The sequence below is a fragment of the Hordeum vulgare genome, chromosome 2H (assembly GCF_904849725.1).
Source record: "Hordeum vulgare subsp. vulgare chromosome 2H, MorexV3_pseudomolecules_assembly, whole genome shotgun sequence".
In the NCBI taxonomy this organism is placed as follows: domain Eukaryota; kingdom Viridiplantae; phylum Streptophyta; class Magnoliopsida; order Poales; family Poaceae; genus Hordeum; species Hordeum vulgare.
The window spans coordinates 576,392,664-576,407,668 of NC_058519.1; the positions used below are offsets into that span (position 1 = coordinate 576,392,664).

Sequence of the window (15,005 nt, forward strand, 5' to 3'; positions counted from 1 at the left end):
TAGATAGTTGCATGTCGGATGCGATCATACCAGCACTAAAGCACCGGATCCCATCAGAACTCCGAAGTTAACCGTGCTTGGGCGAGAGTAGTACTAGGATGGGTGACCTCCTGGGAAGTCCTCGTGTTGCATTCCCCTTTTTAAATATACTTTTGCGCCACGTGACAAGGATGACGCGGGACCGTGATCTATATGACCTCATTTTCTTATTTTTGACGATTACTGTGTGACTTTTCCCACCGCGCTTGACACCCAACGACTAGTAGTAGTAGTAGTAGTACTAGTAGTAAGGGCAAGCATAAGGAACAAATAGATAGTTGCATGTCGGATCCGATCATACCAGCACTAAAGCACCGGATCCCATCAGAACTCCGAAGTTAAGCGTGCTTGGGCGAGAGTAGTACTAGGATGGGTGACCTCTTGGGAAGTCCTCGTGTTGCATTCCCCTTTTTAAATATATTTTTGCGCCACGTGACAAGGATGACGCGGGAGCGTGATCTATATGACCTCATTTTCTTATTTTTGACGATTGCTGTGTGACTTTTCCCACCGCGCTTGACACCCAACGACTAGTTGTAGTAGTGGTAGTAGTAGTAGTAGTAGTAGGGGCAAGCATAAGGAACAAATAGATAGTTGCATGTCGGATGCGATCATACCAGCACTAAAGCACCGGATCCCATCAGAACTCCGAAGTTAAGCGTGCTTGGGCGAGAGTAGTACTAGGATGGGTGACCTTCTGGGAAGTCCTCGTGTTGCATTCCCCTTTTTAAATATATTTTTGCGCCACGTGACAAGGATGACGCGGGACCGTGATCTATATGACCTCATTTTCTTATTTTTGACGATTACTGTGTGACTTTTCCCACCGCGCTTGACACCCAACGACTACTAGTAGTAGTAGTAGTAGTAGTAGTAGTAGTAGGGGCAAGCATAAGGAACAAATAGATAGTTGCATGTCGGATGCGATCATACCAGCACTAAAGCACCGGATCCCATCGGAACTCCGAAGTTAAGTGTGCTTGGGCGAGAGTACTACTAGGATGGGTGACCTCCTGGGAAGTCCTCGTGTTGCATTCCCCTTTTTAAATATATTTTTGCGCCACGTGACAAGGATGACGCGGGAGCGTGATCTATATGACCTCATTTTCTTATTTTTGACGATTACTGTGTGACTTTTCCCACCGCGCTTGACACCCAACGACTAGTAGTAGTAGTAGTACTAGTAGTAGGGGCAAGCATAAGGAACAAATAGATAGTTGCATGTCGGATGCGATCATACCAGCACTAAAGCACCGGATCCCATCAGAACTCCGAAGTTAAGCGTGCTTGGCCGAGAGTAGTACTAGGATGGGTGACCTCCTGGGAAGTCCTCGTGTTGCATTCCCCTTTTTAAATATATTTTTGCGCCACGTGACAAGGATGACGCGGGGGCGTGATCTATATGACCTCATTTACTTATTTTTGACGATTACTGTGTGACTTTTCCCACCGCGCTTGACACCCAACGACTAGTAGTAGTAGTAGTAGTAGTAGTAGTAGTAGTAGGGGCAAGCATAAGGAACAAATAGATAGTTGCATGTCGGATGCGATCATACCAGCACTAAAGAACCGGATCCCATCAGAACTCTGAAGTTAAGCGTGCTTGGGCGAGAGTAGTACTAGGATGGGTGACCTCCTGGGAAGTCCTCGTGTTGCATTCCCCTTTTTAAATATATTTTGGCGCCACGTGACAAGGATGACGCGGGACCGTGATCTATATGACCTCATTTTCTTATTTTTGACGATTACTGTGTGACTTTTCCCACCGCGCTTGACACCCAACGACTAGTAGTAGTAGTAGTAGTAGGGGCAAGCATAAGGAACAAATAGATAGTTGCATGTCGGATGCGATCATACCAGCACTAAAGCACCGGATCCCATCAGAACTCCGAAGTTAAGCGTGCTTGGGCGAGAGTAGTACTAGGATGGATGACCTCCTGGGAAGTCCTCGTGTTGCATTCCCCTTTTTAATTATATTTTTGCGCCACGTGACAAGGATGACGCGGGAGCGTGATCTATATGACCTCATTTTCTTATTTTTTGACGATTACTGTGTGACTTTTCCCACCGCGCTTGACACCCAACGACTAGTAGTAGTAGTAGTAGGGGCAAGCATAAGGACCAAATAGATAGTTGCATGTCGGATGCGATCATACCAGCACTAAAGCACCGGATCCCATCAGAACTCCGAAGTTAAGCGTGCTTGGGCGAGAGTAGTACTAGGATGGGTGACCTCTCCGAAGTTAAGCGTGCTTGGGCGAGAGTAGTACTAGGATGGGTGACCTCCTGGGAAGTCCTCGTGTTGCATTCCCCTTTTTAAATATATTTTTGCGCCACGTGACAAGGATGACGCGGGAGCGTGATCTATATGACCTCATTTTCTTATTTTTGACGATTACTGTGTGACTTTTCCCACCGCGCTTGACACCCAACGACTAGTAGTAGTAGTAGTAGTAGTAGTAGTAGTAGTAGGGGCAAGCATAAGGAACAAATAGATAGTTGCATGTCGGATGCGATCATACCAGCACTAAAGCACCGGATCCCATCAGAACTCCGAAGTTAAGCGTGCTTGGGCGAGAGTAGTACTAGGATGGGTGACCTCTATTTTTGCGCCACGTGACAAGGATGACGCGGGAGCGTGATCTATATGACCTCATTTTATTATTTTTGACGATTACTGTGTGACTTTTCCCACCGCGCTTGACACCCAATGACTAGTAGTAGTAGTAGTAGTAGTAGTAGTAGTAGTAGTAGTAGTAGTAGTAGTAGTAGTAGTAGTAGTTGTAGTAGTAGTTGTAGTAGGGGAAAGCATAAGGAACAATAGATAGTTGCATGTCGGATGCGATCATACCAGCACTAAAGCACCGGATCCCATCAGAACTCCGAAGTTAAGCGTGCTTGGGCGAGAGTAGTACTAGGATGGGTGACCTCCTGGAAAGTCCTCGTGTTGCATTCCCCTTTTAAAATATATTTTTGCGCCACGTGACAAGGATGACGCGGGAGCGTGATCTATATGACCTCATTTTCTTATTTTTGACGATTACTGTGTGACTTTTCCCACCGCGCTTGACACCCAACGACTAGTAGTAGTAGTAGTAGTAGTAGGGGCAAGCATAAGGAACAAATAGATAGTTGCATGTCGGATGCGATCATACCAGCACTAAAGCACCGGATCCCATCAGAACTCCGAAGTTAAGCGTGCTTGGGCGACCTCCTGGGAAGTCCTCGTGTTGCATTCCCCTTTTTAAATATATTTTTGCGCCACGTGACAAGGATGACGCGGGAGCGTGATCTATATGAACTCATTTTCTTATTTTTGACGATTACTGTGTGACTTTTCCCACCGCGCTTGACACCCAACGACTAGTAGTAGTAGTGGTAGTAGTAGTAGTAGTAGGGGCAAGCATAAGGAACAAATAGATAGTTGCATGTCGGATGCGATCATACCAGCACTAAAGCACCGGATCCCATCAGAACTCCGAAGTTAAGCGTGTTTGGGCGAAAGTAGTACTAGGATGGGTGACCTGCTGGGAAGTCCTCGTGTTGCATTCCCCTTTTTAAATATATTTTTGCGCCACATGACAAGGATGACGCGGGAGCGTGATCTATATGACCTCATTTTCTTATTTTTGACGATTACTGTGTGACTTTTCCCACCGCGCTTGACACCCAACGACTAGTAGTAGTAGTAGTAGTAGTAGTAGTACGGGAAAGCATAAGGAACAAATAGATAGTTGCATGTCGGATGCGATCATACCAGCACTAAAGCACCGGATCCCATCAGAACTCCGAAGTTAAGCGTGCTTGGGCGATAGTAGTACTAGGATGGGTGACCTCCTGGGAAGTCCTCGTGTTGCATTCCCCTTTTTAAATATATTTTTGCGCCACGTGACAAGGATGACGCGAGACCGTGATCTATATGACCTCATTTTCTTATTTTTGACGATTACTGTGTGACTTTTCCCACCGCGCTTGACACCCAACGACTAGTAGTAGTAGTAGTAGTAGTAGGGGCAAGCATAAGGAACAAATAGATAGTTGCATGTCGGATGCGATCATACCAACACTAAAGCACCGGATCCCATCAGAACTCCGAAGTTAAGCGTGCTTGGGCGAGAGTATTACTAGGATGGGTGACCTCCTGGGAAGTCCTCGTGTTGCATTCCCCTTTTTAAATATATTTTTGCGCCACGTGACAAGGATGACGCGGGAGCGTGATCTATATGACCTCATTTTCTTATTTTTGACGATTACTGTGTGACTTTTCCCACCGCGCTTGACACCCAGCGACTAGTAGTAGTAGTAGTAGTAGTAGGGGCAAGCATAAGGAACAAATAGATAGTTGCATGTCGGATGCGATCATACCAGCACTAAAGCACCGGATCCCATCAGAACTCCGAAGTTCAGCGTGCTTGGGCGAGAGTAGTACTATGATGGGTGACCTCCTGGGAAGTCCTCGTGTTGCATTCCCCTTTTTAAATATATTTTTGCACCACGTGACAAGGATGACGCGGGACCGTGATCTATATGACCTCATCTTCTTATTTTTGACGATTACTGTGTGACTTTTCCCACCGCGCTTGACACCCAACGACTAGTAGTAGTAGTAGTAGTAGTAGTAGGGGCGAGCATAAGGAAGAAATAGATAGTTGCATGTCGGATGCGATCATACCAACACTAAAGCACCGGATCCCATCAGAATCCGAAGTTAAGCGTGCTTGGGCGAGAGTAGTACTAGGATGGGTGACCTCCTGGGAAGTCCTCGTGTTGCATTCCCCTTTTTAAATATATTTTTGCGCCACGTGACAAGGATGATGCGGGAGCGTGATCTATATGACCTCATTTTCTTATTTTTGACGATCACTGTGTGACTTTTCCCACCGCGCTTGACACCCAACGACTAGTAGTAGTAGTAGTAGTAGGGGCAAGCATAAGGAACAAATAGATAGTTGCATGTCGGATGCGATCATACCAGCACTAAAGCACCGGATCCCATCAGAACTAGGATGGGTGACCTCCTGGGAAGTCCTCGTGTTGCATTCCCCTTTTTAAATATATTTTTGCGCCACGTGACAAGGATGACGCGGGAGCGTGATCTATATGACCTCATTTTCTTATTTTTGACGATTACTGTGTGACTTTTCCCACCGCGCTTGACACCCAACGACTAGTAGTAGTAGTAGTAGTAGTAGGGGCAAGCATAAGGAACAAATAGATAGTTGCATGTCGGATGCGATCAAACCAGCACTAAAGCACCGGATCCCATCAGAACTCCGAAGTTAAGCGTGCTTGGGCGAGAGTAGTACTAGGATGGGTGACCTCTATTTTTGCGCCACGTGACAAGGATGACGCGGGAGCGTGATCTATATGACCTCATTTTATTATTTTTGACGATTACTGTGTGACTTTTCCCACCGCGCTTGACACCCAACGACTAGTAGTAGTAGTAGTAGTAGTAGTAGTAGTAGTAGTAGTAGTAGTAGTAGTAGTAGTAGTAGTAGTAGTAGTAGTAGTAGTAGTAGTAGTAGTAGTAGTTGTAGTAGTAGTAGTAGTAGTAGGGGAAAGCATAAGGAACAAATAGATAGTTGCATGTCGGATGCGATCATACCAGCACTAAAGCACCGGATCCCATCAGAACTCCGAAGTTAAGCGTGCTTGGGCGAGAGTAGTACTAGGATGGGTGACCTCCTGGAAAGTCCTCGTGTTGCATTCCCCTTTTAAAATATATTTTTGCGCCACGTGACAAGGATGACGCGGGAGCGTGATCTATATGACCTCATTTTCTTATTTTTGACGATTACTGTGTGACTTTTCCCACCGCGCTTGACACCCAACGACTAGTAGTAGTAGTAGTAGTAGTAGTAGGGGCAAGCATAAGGAACAAATAGATAGTTGCATGTCGGATGCGATCATACCAGCACTAAAGCACCGGATCCCATCAGAACTCCGAAGTTAAGCGTGCTTGGGCGACCTCCTGGGAAGTCCTCGTGTTGCATTCCCCTTTTTAAATATATTTTTGCGCCACGTGACAAGGATGACGCGGGAGCGTGATCTATATGACCTCATTTTCTTATTTTTGACGATTACTGTGTGACTTTTCCCACCGCGCTTGACACCCAACGACTAGTAGTAGTAGTGGTAGTAGTAGTAGTAGTAGGGGCAAGCATAAGGAACAAATAGATAGTTGCATGTCGGATGCGATCATACCAGCACTAAAGCACCGGATCCCATCAGAACTCCGAAGTTAAGCGTGTTTGGGCGAAAGTAGTACTAGGATGGGTGACCTGCTGGGAAGTCCTCATGTTGCATTCCCCTTTTTAAATATATTTTTGCGCCACATGACAAGGATGACGCGGGAGCGTGATCTATATGACCTCATTTTCTTATTTTTGACGATTACTGTGTGACTTTTCCCACCGCGCTTGACACCCAACGACTAGTAGTAGTAGTAGTAGTAGTAGTAGTACGGGAAAGCATAAGGAACAAATAGATAGTTGCATGTCGGATGCGATCATACCAGCACTAAAGCACCGGATCCCATCAGAACTCCGACCTCCTGGGAAGTCCTCGTGTTGCATTCCCCTTTTTAAATATATTTTTGCGCCACGTGACAAGGATGACGCGAGACCGTGATCTATATGACCTCATTTTCTTATTTTTGACGATTACTGTGTGACTTTTCCCACCGCGCTTGACACCCAACGACTAGTAGTAGTAGTAGTAGTAGGGGCAAGCATAAGGAACAAATAGATAGTTGCATGTCGGATGCGATCATACCAGCACTAAAGCATCGGATCCCATCAGAACTCCGAAGTTAAGCGTGCTTGGGCGAGAGTAGTACTAGGATGGGTGACCTCCTGGGAAGTCCTCGTGTTGCATTCCCCTTTTTAAATATATTTTTGCGCCACGTGACAAGGATGACGCGGGAGCGTGATCTATATGACCTCATTTTCTTATTTTTGACGATTACTGTGTGACTTTTCCCACCGCGCTTGACACCCAACGACTACTAGTAGTAGTAGTAGTAGTAGTAGTAGTAGTAGTAGTAGTAGGGGCAAGCATAAGGAACAAATAGATAGTTGCATGTCGGATGCGATCATACCAGCACTAAAGCACCGGATCCCATCAGAACTCCGAAGTTAAGCGTGCTTGGGCGAGAGTAGTACTAGGATGGGTGACCTCCTGGGAAGTCCTCGTGTTGCATTCCCCTTTTTAAATATATTTTTGCGCCACGTGACAAGGATGACGCGGGAGCGTGATCTATATGACCTCATTTTCTTATTTTTGACGATTACTGTGTGACTTTTCCCACCGCGCTTGACACCCAACGACTAGTAGTAGTAGTAGTAGTAGTAGTAGTAGGGGCAAGCATAAGGAACAAATAGATAGTTGCATGTCGGATGCGATCATACCAGCACTAAAGCACCGGATCCCATCAGAACTCCGAAGTTAAGCGTGCTTGGGCGAGAGTAGTACTAGGATGGGTGACCTCTATTTTTGCGCCACGTGACAAGGATGACGCGGGAGCGTGATCTATATGACCTCATTTTATTATTTTTGACGATTACTGTGTGACTTTTCCCACCGCGCTTGACACCCAACGACTAGTAGTAGTAGTAGTAGTAGTAGTAGTAGTAGTAGTAGTAGTAGTAGTAGTAGTAGTAGTAGTAGTAGTTGTTGTTGTTGTTGTAGTAGTAGTAGTAGTAGGGGAAAGCATAAGGAACAAATAGATAGTTGCATGTCGGATGCGATCATACCAGCACTAAAGCACCGGATCCCATCAGAACTCCGAAGTTAAGCGTGCTTGGGCGAGAGTAGTACTAGGATGGGTGACCTCCTGGAAAGTCCTCGTGTTGCATTCCCCTTTTAAAATATATTTTTGCGCCACGTGACAAGGATGACGCGGGAGCGTGATCTATATGACCTCATTTTCTTATTTTTGACGATTACTGTGTGACTTTTCCCACCGCGCTTGACACCCAACGACTAGTAGTAGTAGTAGTAGTAGTAGTAGGGGCAAGCATAAGGAACAAATAGATAGTTGCATGTCGGATGCGATCATACCAGCACTAAAGCACCGGATCCCATCAGAACTCCGAAGTTAAGCGTGCTTGGGCGACCTCCTGGGAAGTCCTCGTGTTGCATTCCCCTTTTTAAATATATTTTTGCGCCACGTGACAAGGATGACGCGGGAGCGTGATCTATATGACCTCATTTTCTTATTTTTGACGATTACTGTGTGACTTTTCCCACCGCGCTTGACACCCAACGACTAGTAGTAGTAGTGGTAGTAGTAGTAGTAGTAGTAGGGGCAAGCATAAGGAACAAATAGATAGTTGCATGTCGGATGCGATCATACCAGCACTAAAGCACCGGATCCCATCAGAACTCCGAAGTTAAGCGTGTTTGGGCGAAAGTAGTACTAGGATGGGTGACCTGCTGGGAAGTCCTCGTGTTGCATTCCCCTTTTTAAATATATTTTTGCGCCACATGACAAGGATGACGCGGGAGCGTGATCTATATGACCTCATTTTCTTATTTTTGACGATTACTGTGTGACTTTTCCCACCGCGCTTGACACCCAACGACTAGTAGTAGTAGTAGTAGTAGTAGTAGTAGTAGTAGTACGGGAAAGCATAAGGAACAAATAGATAGTTGCATGTCGGATGCGATCATACCAGCACTAAAGCACCGGATCCCATCAGAACTCCGAAGTTAAGCGTGCTTGGGCGAGAGTAGTACTAGGATGGGTGACCTCCTGGGAAGTCCTCGTGTTGCATTCTCCTTTTTAAATATATTTTTGCGCCACGTGACAAGGATGACGCGAGACCGTGATCTATATGACCTCATTTTCTTATTTTTGACGATTACTGTGTGACTTTTCCCACCGCGCTTGACACCCAACGACTAGTAGTAGTAGTAGTAGTAGTAGTAGTAGGGGCAAGCATAAGGAACAAATAGATAGTTGCATGTCGGATGCGATCATACCAACACTAAAGCACCGGATCCCATCAGAACTCCGAAGTTAAGCGTGCTTGGGCGAGAGTAGTACTAGGATGGGTGACCTCCTGGGAAGTCCTCGTGTTATATTCCCCTTTTTAAATATATTTTTGCGCCACGTGACAAGGATGACGCGGGAGCGTGATCTATATGACCTCATTTTCTTATTTTTGACGATTACTGTGTGACTTTTCCCACCGCGCTTGACACCCAACGACTAGTAGTAGTAGTAGTAGTAGTAGGGGCAAGCATAAGGAACAAATAGATAGGTGCATGTCGGATGCGATCATACCAGCACTAAAGCACCGGATCCCATCAGAACTCCGAAGTTAAGCGTGCTTGGGCGAGAGTAGTACTAGGATGGGTGACCTCCTGGGAAGTCCTCGTGTTGCATTCCCCTTTTTAAATATATTTTTGCACCACGTGACAAGGATGACGCTGGACCGTGATCTATATGACCTCATTTTCTTATTTTTGACGATTACTGTGTGACTTTTCCCACCGCGCTTGACACCCAACGACTAGTAGTAGTAGTAGTAGTAGTAGGGGCAAGCATAAGGAACAAATAGATAGTTGCATGTCGGATGCGATCATACCAGCACTAAAGCACCGGAACCCATCAGAACTCCGAAGTTAAGCGTGCTTGGGCGAGAGTAGTACTAGGATGGGTGACCTCCTGGGAAGTCCTCGTGTTGCATTCCCCTTTTTAAATATATTTTTGCGCCACGTGACAAGGATGATGCGGGAGCGTGATCTATATGACCTCATTTTCTTATTTTTGACGATCACTGTGTGACTTTTCCCACCGCGCTTGACACCCAACGACTAGTAGTAGTAGTAGTAGTAGGGGCAAGCATAAGGAACAAATAGATAGTTGCATGTCGGATGCGATCATACTAGCACTAAAGCACCGGATCCCATCAGAACTCCGAAGTTAAGCGTGCTTGGGCGAGAGTAGTACTAGGATGGGTGACCTCCTGGGAAGTCCTCGTGTTGCATTCCCCTTTTTAAATATATTTTTGCGCCACGTGACAAGGATGACGCGGGAGCGTGATCTATATGACCTCATTTTCTTATTTTTGACGATTACTGTGTGACTTTTCCCACCGCGCTTGACACCCAACGACTAGTAGTAGTAGTAGTAGTAGTAGTAGTAGTAGGGGCAAGCATAAGGAACAAATAGATAGTTGCATGTCGGATGCGATCATACCAGCACTAAAGCACCGGATCCCATCGGAACTCCGAAGTTAAGTGTGCTTGGGCGAGAGTACTACTAGGATGGGTGACCTCCTGGGAAGTCCTCGTGTTGCATTCCCCTTTTTAAATATATTTTTGCGCCACGTGACAAGGATGACGCGGGACCGTGATCTATATGACCTCATTTTCTTATTTTTGACGATTACTGTGTGACTTTTTCCACCGCGCTTGACACCCAACGACTAGTAGTAGTAGTAGTAGTAGTAGTAGTAGTAGTAGGGGCAAGCATAAGGAACAAATAGATAGTTGCATGTCGGATGCGATCATACCAGCACTAAAGCACCGGATCCCATCAGAACTCCGAAGTTAAGCGTGCTTGGGCGAGAGTAGTACTAGGATGGGTGACCTCCTGGAAAGTCCTCGTGTTGCATTCCCCTTTTTAAATATATTTTTGCGCCACGTGACAAGGATGACGCGGGAGCGTGATCTATATGACCTCATTTTCTTATTTTTGACGATTACTGTGTGACTTTTCCCACCGCGCTTGACACCCAACGACTAGTAGTAGTAGTAGTACTAGTAGTAGTAGTAGTAGTAGTAGTAGGGGCAAGCATAAGGAACAAATAGATAGTTGCATGTCGGATGCGATCATACCAGCACTAAAGCACCGGATCCCATTAGAACTTCGAAGTTAAGCGTGCTTGGGCGAGAGTAGTACAAGGATGGGTGACCTCCTGGAAGTCCTCGTGTTGCATTCCCCTTTTTAAATATATTTTTGCGCCACGTGACAAGGATGACGCGGGAGCGTGATCTATATGACCTCATTTTCTTATTTTTGACGATTACTGTGTGACTTTTCCCACCGCGCTTGACACCCAACCACTAGTAGTAGTAGTAGTAGTAGTAGTAGTAGTAGTAGTAGGGGCAAGCATAAGGAACAAATAGATAGTTGCATGTCGGATGCGATCATACCAGCACTAAAGCACCGGATCCCATCAGAACTCCGAAGTTAAGCGTGCTTGGGCGAGAGTAGTACTAGGATGGGTGACCTCCTGGGAAGTCCTCGTGTTGCATTCCCCTTTTTAAATATATTTTTGCGCCACGTGACAAGGATGACGCGGGAGCGTGATCTATATGACCTCATTTTCTTATTTTTGACGATTACTGTGTGACTTTTCCCACCGCGCTTGACACCCAACGACTAGTAGTAGTAGTAGTAGTAGTAGTAGGGGCAAGCATAAGGAACAAATAGATAGTTGCATGTCGGATGCGATCATACCAGCACTAAAGCACCGGATCCCATCAGAACTTCGAAGTTAAGCGTGCTTGGGCGAGAGTAGTACTAGGATGGGTGACCTCCTGGGAAGTCCTCGTGTTGCATTCCCCTTTTTAAATATATTTTTGCGCCACGTGACAAGGATGACGCGGGACCGTGATCTATATGACCTCATTTTCTTATTTTTGGCGATTACTGTGTGACTTTTCCCACCGCGCTTGACACCCAACGACTAGTAGTAGTAGTAGTAGTAGTAGTAGTAGTAGTAGTAGGGGCAAGCATAAGGAACAAATAGATAGTTGCATGTCGGATGCGATCATACCAGCACTAAAGCACCGGATCCCATCAGAACTCCGAAGTTAAGCGTGCTTGGGCGAGAACTCCGAAGTTAAGCGTGCTTGGGCGAGAGTAGTACTAGGATGGGTGACCTCGTGGGAAGTCCTCGTGTTGCATTCCCCTTTTTAAATATATTTTTACGTCACGTGACAAGGATGACGCGGGAGCGTGATCTATATGACCTCATTTTCTTATTTTTGACGATTACTGTGTGACTTTTCCCACCGCGCTTGACACCCAACGACTAGTAGTAGTAGTAGTAGTAGGGGCAAGCATAAGGAACAAATAGATAGTTTCATGTCGGATGCGATCATACCAGCACAAAAGCACCGGATACCATCAGAACTCCGAAGTTAAGCGTGCTTGGGCGAGAGTAGTACTAGGATGGGTGACCTCCTGGGAAGTCCTCGTGTTGCATTCCCCTTTTTAAATATATTTTTGCCCCACGTGACAAGGATGACGCGGGACCGTGATCTATATGACCTCATTTTCTTATTTTTGACGATTACTGTGTGACTTTTCCCACCGCGCTTGACACCCAACGACTAGTAGTACTAGTAGTAGTAGTAGTAGTAGGGGCAAGCATAAGGAACAAATAGATAGTTGCATGTCGGATGCGATCATACCAGCACTAAAGCACCGGATCCCATCAGAACTCCGAAGTTAAGCGTGCTTGGGCGAGAGTAGTACTAGGATGGGTGACCTCCTCGGAAGTCCTCGTGTTGCATTCCCCTTTTTAAATATATTTTTGCGCCACGTGACAAGGATGACGCGGGAGCGTGATCTATATGACCTCATTTTCTTATTTTTGACGATTACTGTGTGACTTTTCCCACCGCGCTTGACACCCAACGACTAGTAGTAGTAGTAGTAGTAGTAGGGGCAAGCATAAGGAACAAATAGATAGTTTCATGTCGGATGCGATCATACCAGCACTAAAGCACCGGATCCCATCAGAACTCCGAAGTTAAGCGTGCTTGGGCGAGAGTAGTACTAGGATGGGTGACCTCCTGGGAAGTCCTCGTGTTGCATTCCCCTTTTTAAATATATTTTTGCGCCACGTGACAAGGATGACGCGGGACCGTGATCTATATGACCTCATTTTCTTATTTTTGACGATTACTGTGTGACTTTTCCCACCGCGCTTGACACCCAACGACTAGTAGTAGTAGTAGTAGTAGTAGTAGTAGTATTAGTAGGGGCAAGCATAAGGAACAAATAGATATTTGCATGTCGGATGCGATCATACCAGCACTAAAGCACCAGATCCCATCAGAACTCCGAAGTTAAGCGTGCTTGGGCGAGAGTAGTACTAGGATGGGTGACCTCCTGGGAAGTCCTCGTGTTGCATTCCCCTTTTTAAATATATTTTTGCGCCACGTGACAAGGATGACGCGGGAGCGTGATCTATATGACCTCATTTTCTTATTTTTGACGATTACTGTGTGACTTTTCCCACCGCGCTTGACACCCAACGACTAGTAGTAGTAGTAGTAGTAGTAGTAGTAGTAGTAGTAGTAGTAGTAGTAGGGGCAAGCATAAGGAACAAATAGATAGTTGCATGTCGGATGCGATCATACCAGCACTAAAGCACCGGATCCCATCAGAACTCCGAAGTTAAGCGTGCTTGGGCGAGAGTAGTACTAGGATGGGTGACCTCCTGGGAAGTCCTCGTGTTGCATTCCCCTTTTTAAATATATTTTTGCGCCACGTGACAAGGATGACGCGGGAGCGTGATCTATATGACCTCATTTTCTTATTTTTGACGATTACTGTGTGACTTTTCCCACCGCGCTTGACACCCAACGACTAGTAGTAGTAGTAGTAGTAGGGGCAAGCATAAGGAACAAATAGATAGTTGCATGTCGGATGCGATCATACCAGCACTAAAGCATCGGATCCCATCAGAACTCCGAAGTTAAGCGTGCTTGGGCGACAGTAGTACTAGGATGGGTGACCTCCTGGGAAGTCCTCGTGTTGCATTCCCCTTTTTAAATATATTTTTACGCCACGTGACAAGGATGACGCGGGACCGTGATCTATATGACCTCATTTTCTTATTTTTGACAATTACTGTGTGACTTTTCCCACCGCGCTTGACACCCAACCACTAGTAGTAGTAGTAGTAGTAGGGGCAAGCATAAGGAACAAATAGATAGTTGCATGTCGGATGCGATCATACCAGCACTAAAGCACCGGATCCCATCAGAGCTCCGAAGTTAAGCGTGCTTGGGCGAGAGTAGTACTAGGATGGGTGACCTCCTGGGAAGTCCTCGTGTTGCATTCCCCTTTTTAAATATATTTTTGCGCCACCTGACAAGGATGACGCGGGAGCGTGATCTATATGACCTCATTTTCTTATTTTTGACGATTACTGTGTGACTTTTCCCACCGCGCTTGACACCCAACGACTAGTAGTAGTAGTAGTAGTAGTAGTAGTAGGGGCAAGCATAAGGAACAAATAGATAGTTGCATATCGGATGCGATCATACCAGCACTAAAGCACCGGATCCCATCAGAACTCCGAAGTTAAGCGTGCTTGGGCGAGAGTAGTACTAGGATGGGTGACCTCCTGGGAAGTCCTCGTGTTGCATTCCCCTTTTTAAATATATTTTTGCGCCACGTGACAAGGATGACGCGGGAGCGTGATCTATATGACCTCATTTTCTTATTTTTGACGATTACTGTGTGACTTTTCCCACCGCGCTTGACACCCAACGACTAGTAGTAGTAGTAGTAGTAGTAGGGGCAAGCATAAGGAACAAATAGATAGTTTCATGTCGGATGCGATCATACCAGCACTAAAGCACCGGATCCCATCAGAACTCCGAAGTTAAGCGTGCTTGGGCGAGAGTAGTACTAGGATGGGTGACCTCCTGGGAAGTCCTCGTGTTGCATTCCCCTTTTTAAATATATTTTTGCGCCACGTGACAAGGATGACGCGGGACCGTGATCTATATGACCTCATTTTCTTATTTTTGACGATTACTGTGTGACTTTTCCCACCGCGCTTGACACCCAACGACTAGTAGTAGTAGTAGTAGTAGTAGTATTAGTAGGGGCAAGCATAAGGAACAAATAGATATTTGCATGTCGGATGCGATCATACCAGCACTAAAGCACCAGATCCCATCAGAACTCCGAAGTTAAGCGTGCT

General features: G+C 46.0%; 39 non-coding genes and 8 pseudogenes across 39 annotated transcripts in view; all 47 read left to right on the forward strand.

Annotated features, from left to right (window-relative positions):
- The first annotated feature begins 16 nt into the window (after window positions 1–16).
- On the forward strand, window positions 17–135 carry LOC123436365. Its single transcript, XR_006627593.1, has one exon. It is a non-coding gene; the product is annotated as a 5S ribosomal RNA (ribosomal RNA).
- Window positions 136–326: 191 nt separating this feature from the next.
- On the forward strand, window positions 327–445 carry LOC123438208. Its single transcript, XR_006629364.1, has one exon. It is a non-coding gene; the product is annotated as a 5S ribosomal RNA (ribosomal RNA).
- Window positions 446–642: 197 nt separating this feature from the next.
- On the forward strand, window positions 643–761 carry LOC123435088. The gene has a single exon (XR_006626351.1). It is a non-coding gene; the product is annotated as a 5S ribosomal RNA (ribosomal RNA).
- A 197-nt stretch (window positions 762–958) lies between these two features.
- Window positions 959–1,077, forward strand: LOC123431544. The gene has a single exon (XR_006623136.1). It is a non-coding gene; the product is annotated as a 5S ribosomal RNA (ribosomal RNA).
- Window positions 1,078–1,265: 188 nt separating this feature from the next.
- Window positions 1,266–1,384, forward strand: LOC123437356. The gene has a single exon (XR_006628541.1). It is a non-coding gene; the product is annotated as a 5S ribosomal RNA (ribosomal RNA).
- A 197-nt stretch (window positions 1,385–1,581) lies between these two features.
- LOC123438639 lies at window positions 1,582–1,700 on the forward strand. The gene has a single exon (XR_006629772.1). It is a non-coding gene; the product is annotated as a 5S ribosomal RNA (ribosomal RNA).
- A 182-nt stretch (window positions 1,701–1,882) lies between these two features.
- LOC123435980 lies at window positions 1,883–2,001 on the forward strand. Its single transcript, XR_006627222.1, has one exon. It is a non-coding gene; the product is annotated as a 5S ribosomal RNA (ribosomal RNA).
- Window positions 2,002–2,181: 180 nt separating this feature from the next.
- On the forward strand, window positions 2,182–2,350 carry LOC123433048 (annotated as a pseudogene).
- Window positions 2,351–2,547: 197 nt separating this feature from the next.
- LOC123433493 lies at window positions 2,548–2,660 on the forward strand (annotated as a pseudogene).
- A 216-nt stretch (window positions 2,661–2,876) lies between these two features.
- On the forward strand, window positions 2,877–2,995 carry LOC123436954. The gene has a single exon (XR_006628161.1). It is a non-coding gene; the product is annotated as a 5S ribosomal RNA (ribosomal RNA).
- Window positions 2,996–3,180: 185 nt separating this feature from the next.
- LOC123433550 lies at window positions 3,181–3,278 on the forward strand (annotated as a pseudogene).
- A 194-nt stretch (window positions 3,279–3,472) lies between these two features.
- Window positions 3,473–3,591, forward strand: LOC123432142. Its single transcript, XR_006623739.1, has one exon. It is a non-coding gene; the product is annotated as a 5S ribosomal RNA (ribosomal RNA).
- Window positions 3,592–3,782: 191 nt separating this feature from the next.
- Window positions 3,783–3,901, forward strand: LOC123437823. The gene has a single exon (XR_006628991.1). It is a non-coding gene; the product is annotated as a 5S ribosomal RNA (ribosomal RNA).
- Window positions 3,902–4,086: 185 nt separating this feature from the next.
- On the forward strand, window positions 4,087–4,205 carry LOC123432131. Its single transcript, XR_006623729.1, has one exon. It is a non-coding gene; the product is annotated as a 5S ribosomal RNA (ribosomal RNA).
- Window positions 4,206–4,390: 185 nt separating this feature from the next.
- On the forward strand, window positions 4,391–4,509 carry LOC123437977. Its single transcript, XR_006629136.1, has one exon. It is a non-coding gene; the product is annotated as a 5S ribosomal RNA (ribosomal RNA).
- Window positions 4,510–4,697: 188 nt separating this feature from the next.
- LOC123432870 lies at window positions 4,698–4,815 on the forward strand. The gene has a single exon (XR_006624439.1). It is a non-coding gene; the product is annotated as a 5S ribosomal RNA (ribosomal RNA).
- A 452-nt stretch (window positions 4,816–5,267) lies between these two features.
- On the forward strand, window positions 5,268–5,380 carry LOC123433574 (annotated as a pseudogene).
- A 253-nt stretch (window positions 5,381–5,633) lies between these two features.
- On the forward strand, window positions 5,634–5,752 carry LOC123436956. Its single transcript, XR_006628162.1, has one exon. It is a non-coding gene; the product is annotated as a 5S ribosomal RNA (ribosomal RNA).
- Window positions 5,753–5,940: 188 nt separating this feature from the next.
- On the forward strand, window positions 5,941–6,038 carry LOC123433551 (annotated as a pseudogene).
- Window positions 6,039–6,232: 194 nt separating this feature from the next.
- On the forward strand, window positions 6,233–6,351 carry LOC123433007. The gene has a single exon (XR_006624567.1). It is a non-coding gene; the product is annotated as a 5S ribosomal RNA (ribosomal RNA).
- Window positions 6,352–6,802: 451 nt separating this feature from the next.
- Window positions 6,803–6,921, forward strand: LOC123436410. Its single transcript, XR_006627636.1, has one exon. It is a non-coding gene; the product is annotated as a 5S ribosomal RNA (ribosomal RNA).
- Window positions 6,922–7,127: 206 nt separating this feature from the next.
- Window positions 7,128–7,246, forward strand: LOC123433289. The gene has a single exon (XR_006624819.1). It is a non-coding gene; the product is annotated as a 5S ribosomal RNA (ribosomal RNA).
- A 191-nt stretch (window positions 7,247–7,437) lies between these two features.
- LOC123433494 lies at window positions 7,438–7,550 on the forward strand (annotated as a pseudogene).
- Window positions 7,551–7,782: 232 nt separating this feature from the next.
- Window positions 7,783–7,901, forward strand: LOC123436957. The gene has a single exon (XR_006628163.1). It is a non-coding gene; the product is annotated as a 5S ribosomal RNA (ribosomal RNA).
- Window positions 7,902–8,089: 188 nt separating this feature from the next.
- LOC123433552 lies at window positions 8,090–8,187 on the forward strand (annotated as a pseudogene).
- A 197-nt stretch (window positions 8,188–8,384) lies between these two features.
- LOC123432143 lies at window positions 8,385–8,503 on the forward strand. Its single transcript, XR_006623740.1, has one exon. It is a non-coding gene; the product is annotated as a 5S ribosomal RNA (ribosomal RNA).
- A 200-nt stretch (window positions 8,504–8,703) lies between these two features.
- Window positions 8,704–8,822, forward strand: LOC123434905. The gene has a single exon (XR_006626173.1). It is a non-coding gene; the product is annotated as a 5S ribosomal RNA (ribosomal RNA).
- A 191-nt stretch (window positions 8,823–9,013) lies between these two features.
- LOC123432614 lies at window positions 9,014–9,132 on the forward strand. Its single transcript, XR_006624188.1, has one exon. It is a non-coding gene; the product is annotated as a 5S ribosomal RNA (ribosomal RNA).
- Window positions 9,133–9,317: 185 nt separating this feature from the next.
- LOC123433301 lies at window positions 9,318–9,436 on the forward strand. Its single transcript, XR_006624830.1, has one exon. It is a non-coding gene; the product is annotated as a 5S ribosomal RNA (ribosomal RNA).
- A 185-nt stretch (window positions 9,437–9,621) lies between these two features.
- LOC123436051 lies at window positions 9,622–9,740 on the forward strand. Its single transcript, XR_006627289.1, has one exon. It is a non-coding gene; the product is annotated as a 5S ribosomal RNA (ribosomal RNA).
- Window positions 9,741–9,922: 182 nt separating this feature from the next.
- On the forward strand, window positions 9,923–10,041 carry LOC123435625. Its single transcript, XR_006626869.1, has one exon. It is a non-coding gene; the product is annotated as a 5S ribosomal RNA (ribosomal RNA).
- Window positions 10,042–10,235: 194 nt separating this feature from the next.
- Window positions 10,236–10,354, forward strand: LOC123431545. The gene has a single exon (XR_006623137.1). It is a non-coding gene; the product is annotated as a 5S ribosomal RNA (ribosomal RNA).
- A 197-nt stretch (window positions 10,355–10,551) lies between these two features.
- On the forward strand, window positions 10,552–10,670 carry LOC123436958. The gene has a single exon (XR_006628164.1). It is a non-coding gene; the product is annotated as a 5S ribosomal RNA (ribosomal RNA).
- Window positions 10,671–10,876: 206 nt separating this feature from the next.
- Window positions 10,877–10,994, forward strand: LOC123432918. Its single transcript, XR_006624485.1, has one exon. It is a non-coding gene; the product is annotated as a 5S ribosomal RNA (ribosomal RNA).
- Window positions 10,995–11,194: 200 nt separating this feature from the next.
- On the forward strand, window positions 11,195–11,313 carry LOC123433312. Its single transcript, XR_006624841.1, has one exon. It is a non-coding gene; the product is annotated as a 5S ribosomal RNA (ribosomal RNA).
- A 188-nt stretch (window positions 11,314–11,501) lies between these two features.
- LOC123436520 lies at window positions 11,502–11,620 on the forward strand. Its single transcript, XR_006627740.1, has one exon. It is a non-coding gene; the product is annotated as a 5S ribosomal RNA (ribosomal RNA).
- Window positions 11,621–11,820: 200 nt separating this feature from the next.
- On the forward strand, window positions 11,821–11,968 carry LOC123432710 (annotated as a pseudogene).
- A 182-nt stretch (window positions 11,969–12,150) lies between these two features.
- LOC123431641 lies at window positions 12,151–12,269 on the forward strand. The gene has a single exon (XR_006623229.1). It is a non-coding gene; the product is annotated as a 5S ribosomal RNA (ribosomal RNA).
- A 191-nt stretch (window positions 12,270–12,460) lies between these two features.
- On the forward strand, window positions 12,461–12,579 carry LOC123436252. Its single transcript, XR_006627485.1, has one exon. It is a non-coding gene; the product is annotated as a 5S ribosomal RNA (ribosomal RNA).
- A 185-nt stretch (window positions 12,580–12,764) lies between these two features.
- Window positions 12,765–12,883, forward strand: LOC123433324. The gene has a single exon (XR_006624851.1). It is a non-coding gene; the product is annotated as a 5S ribosomal RNA (ribosomal RNA).
- A 200-nt stretch (window positions 12,884–13,083) lies between these two features.
- On the forward strand, window positions 13,084–13,202 carry LOC123436116. The gene has a single exon (XR_006627352.1). It is a non-coding gene; the product is annotated as a 5S ribosomal RNA (ribosomal RNA).
- Window positions 13,203–13,414: 212 nt separating this feature from the next.
- Window positions 13,415–13,533, forward strand: LOC123433336. The gene has a single exon (XR_006624861.1). It is a non-coding gene; the product is annotated as a 5S ribosomal RNA (ribosomal RNA).
- Window positions 13,534–13,715: 182 nt separating this feature from the next.
- On the forward strand, window positions 13,716–13,834 carry LOC123432255. The gene has a single exon (XR_006623847.1). It is a non-coding gene; the product is annotated as a 5S ribosomal RNA (ribosomal RNA).
- A 182-nt stretch (window positions 13,835–14,016) lies between these two features.
- LOC123435950 lies at window positions 14,017–14,135 on the forward strand. The gene has a single exon (XR_006627193.1). It is a non-coding gene; the product is annotated as a 5S ribosomal RNA (ribosomal RNA).
- Window positions 14,136–14,326: 191 nt separating this feature from the next.
- Window positions 14,327–14,445, forward strand: LOC123433350. Its single transcript, XR_006624872.1, has one exon. It is a non-coding gene; the product is annotated as a 5S ribosomal RNA (ribosomal RNA).
- A 185-nt stretch (window positions 14,446–14,630) lies between these two features.
- On the forward strand, window positions 14,631–14,749 carry LOC123433361. The gene has a single exon (XR_006624878.1). It is a non-coding gene; the product is annotated as a 5S ribosomal RNA (ribosomal RNA).
- Window positions 14,750–14,943: 194 nt separating this feature from the next.
- Window positions 14,944–15,005, forward strand: part of LOC123436117 — a 119-nt gene continuing 57 nt past the window's right edge. The window contains exon 1 of the ribosomal RNA XR_006627353.1: window positions 14,944–15,005. This exon is cut by the window's right edge and continues 57 nt beyond it. This is a non-coding gene — a ribosomal RNA (5S ribosomal RNA).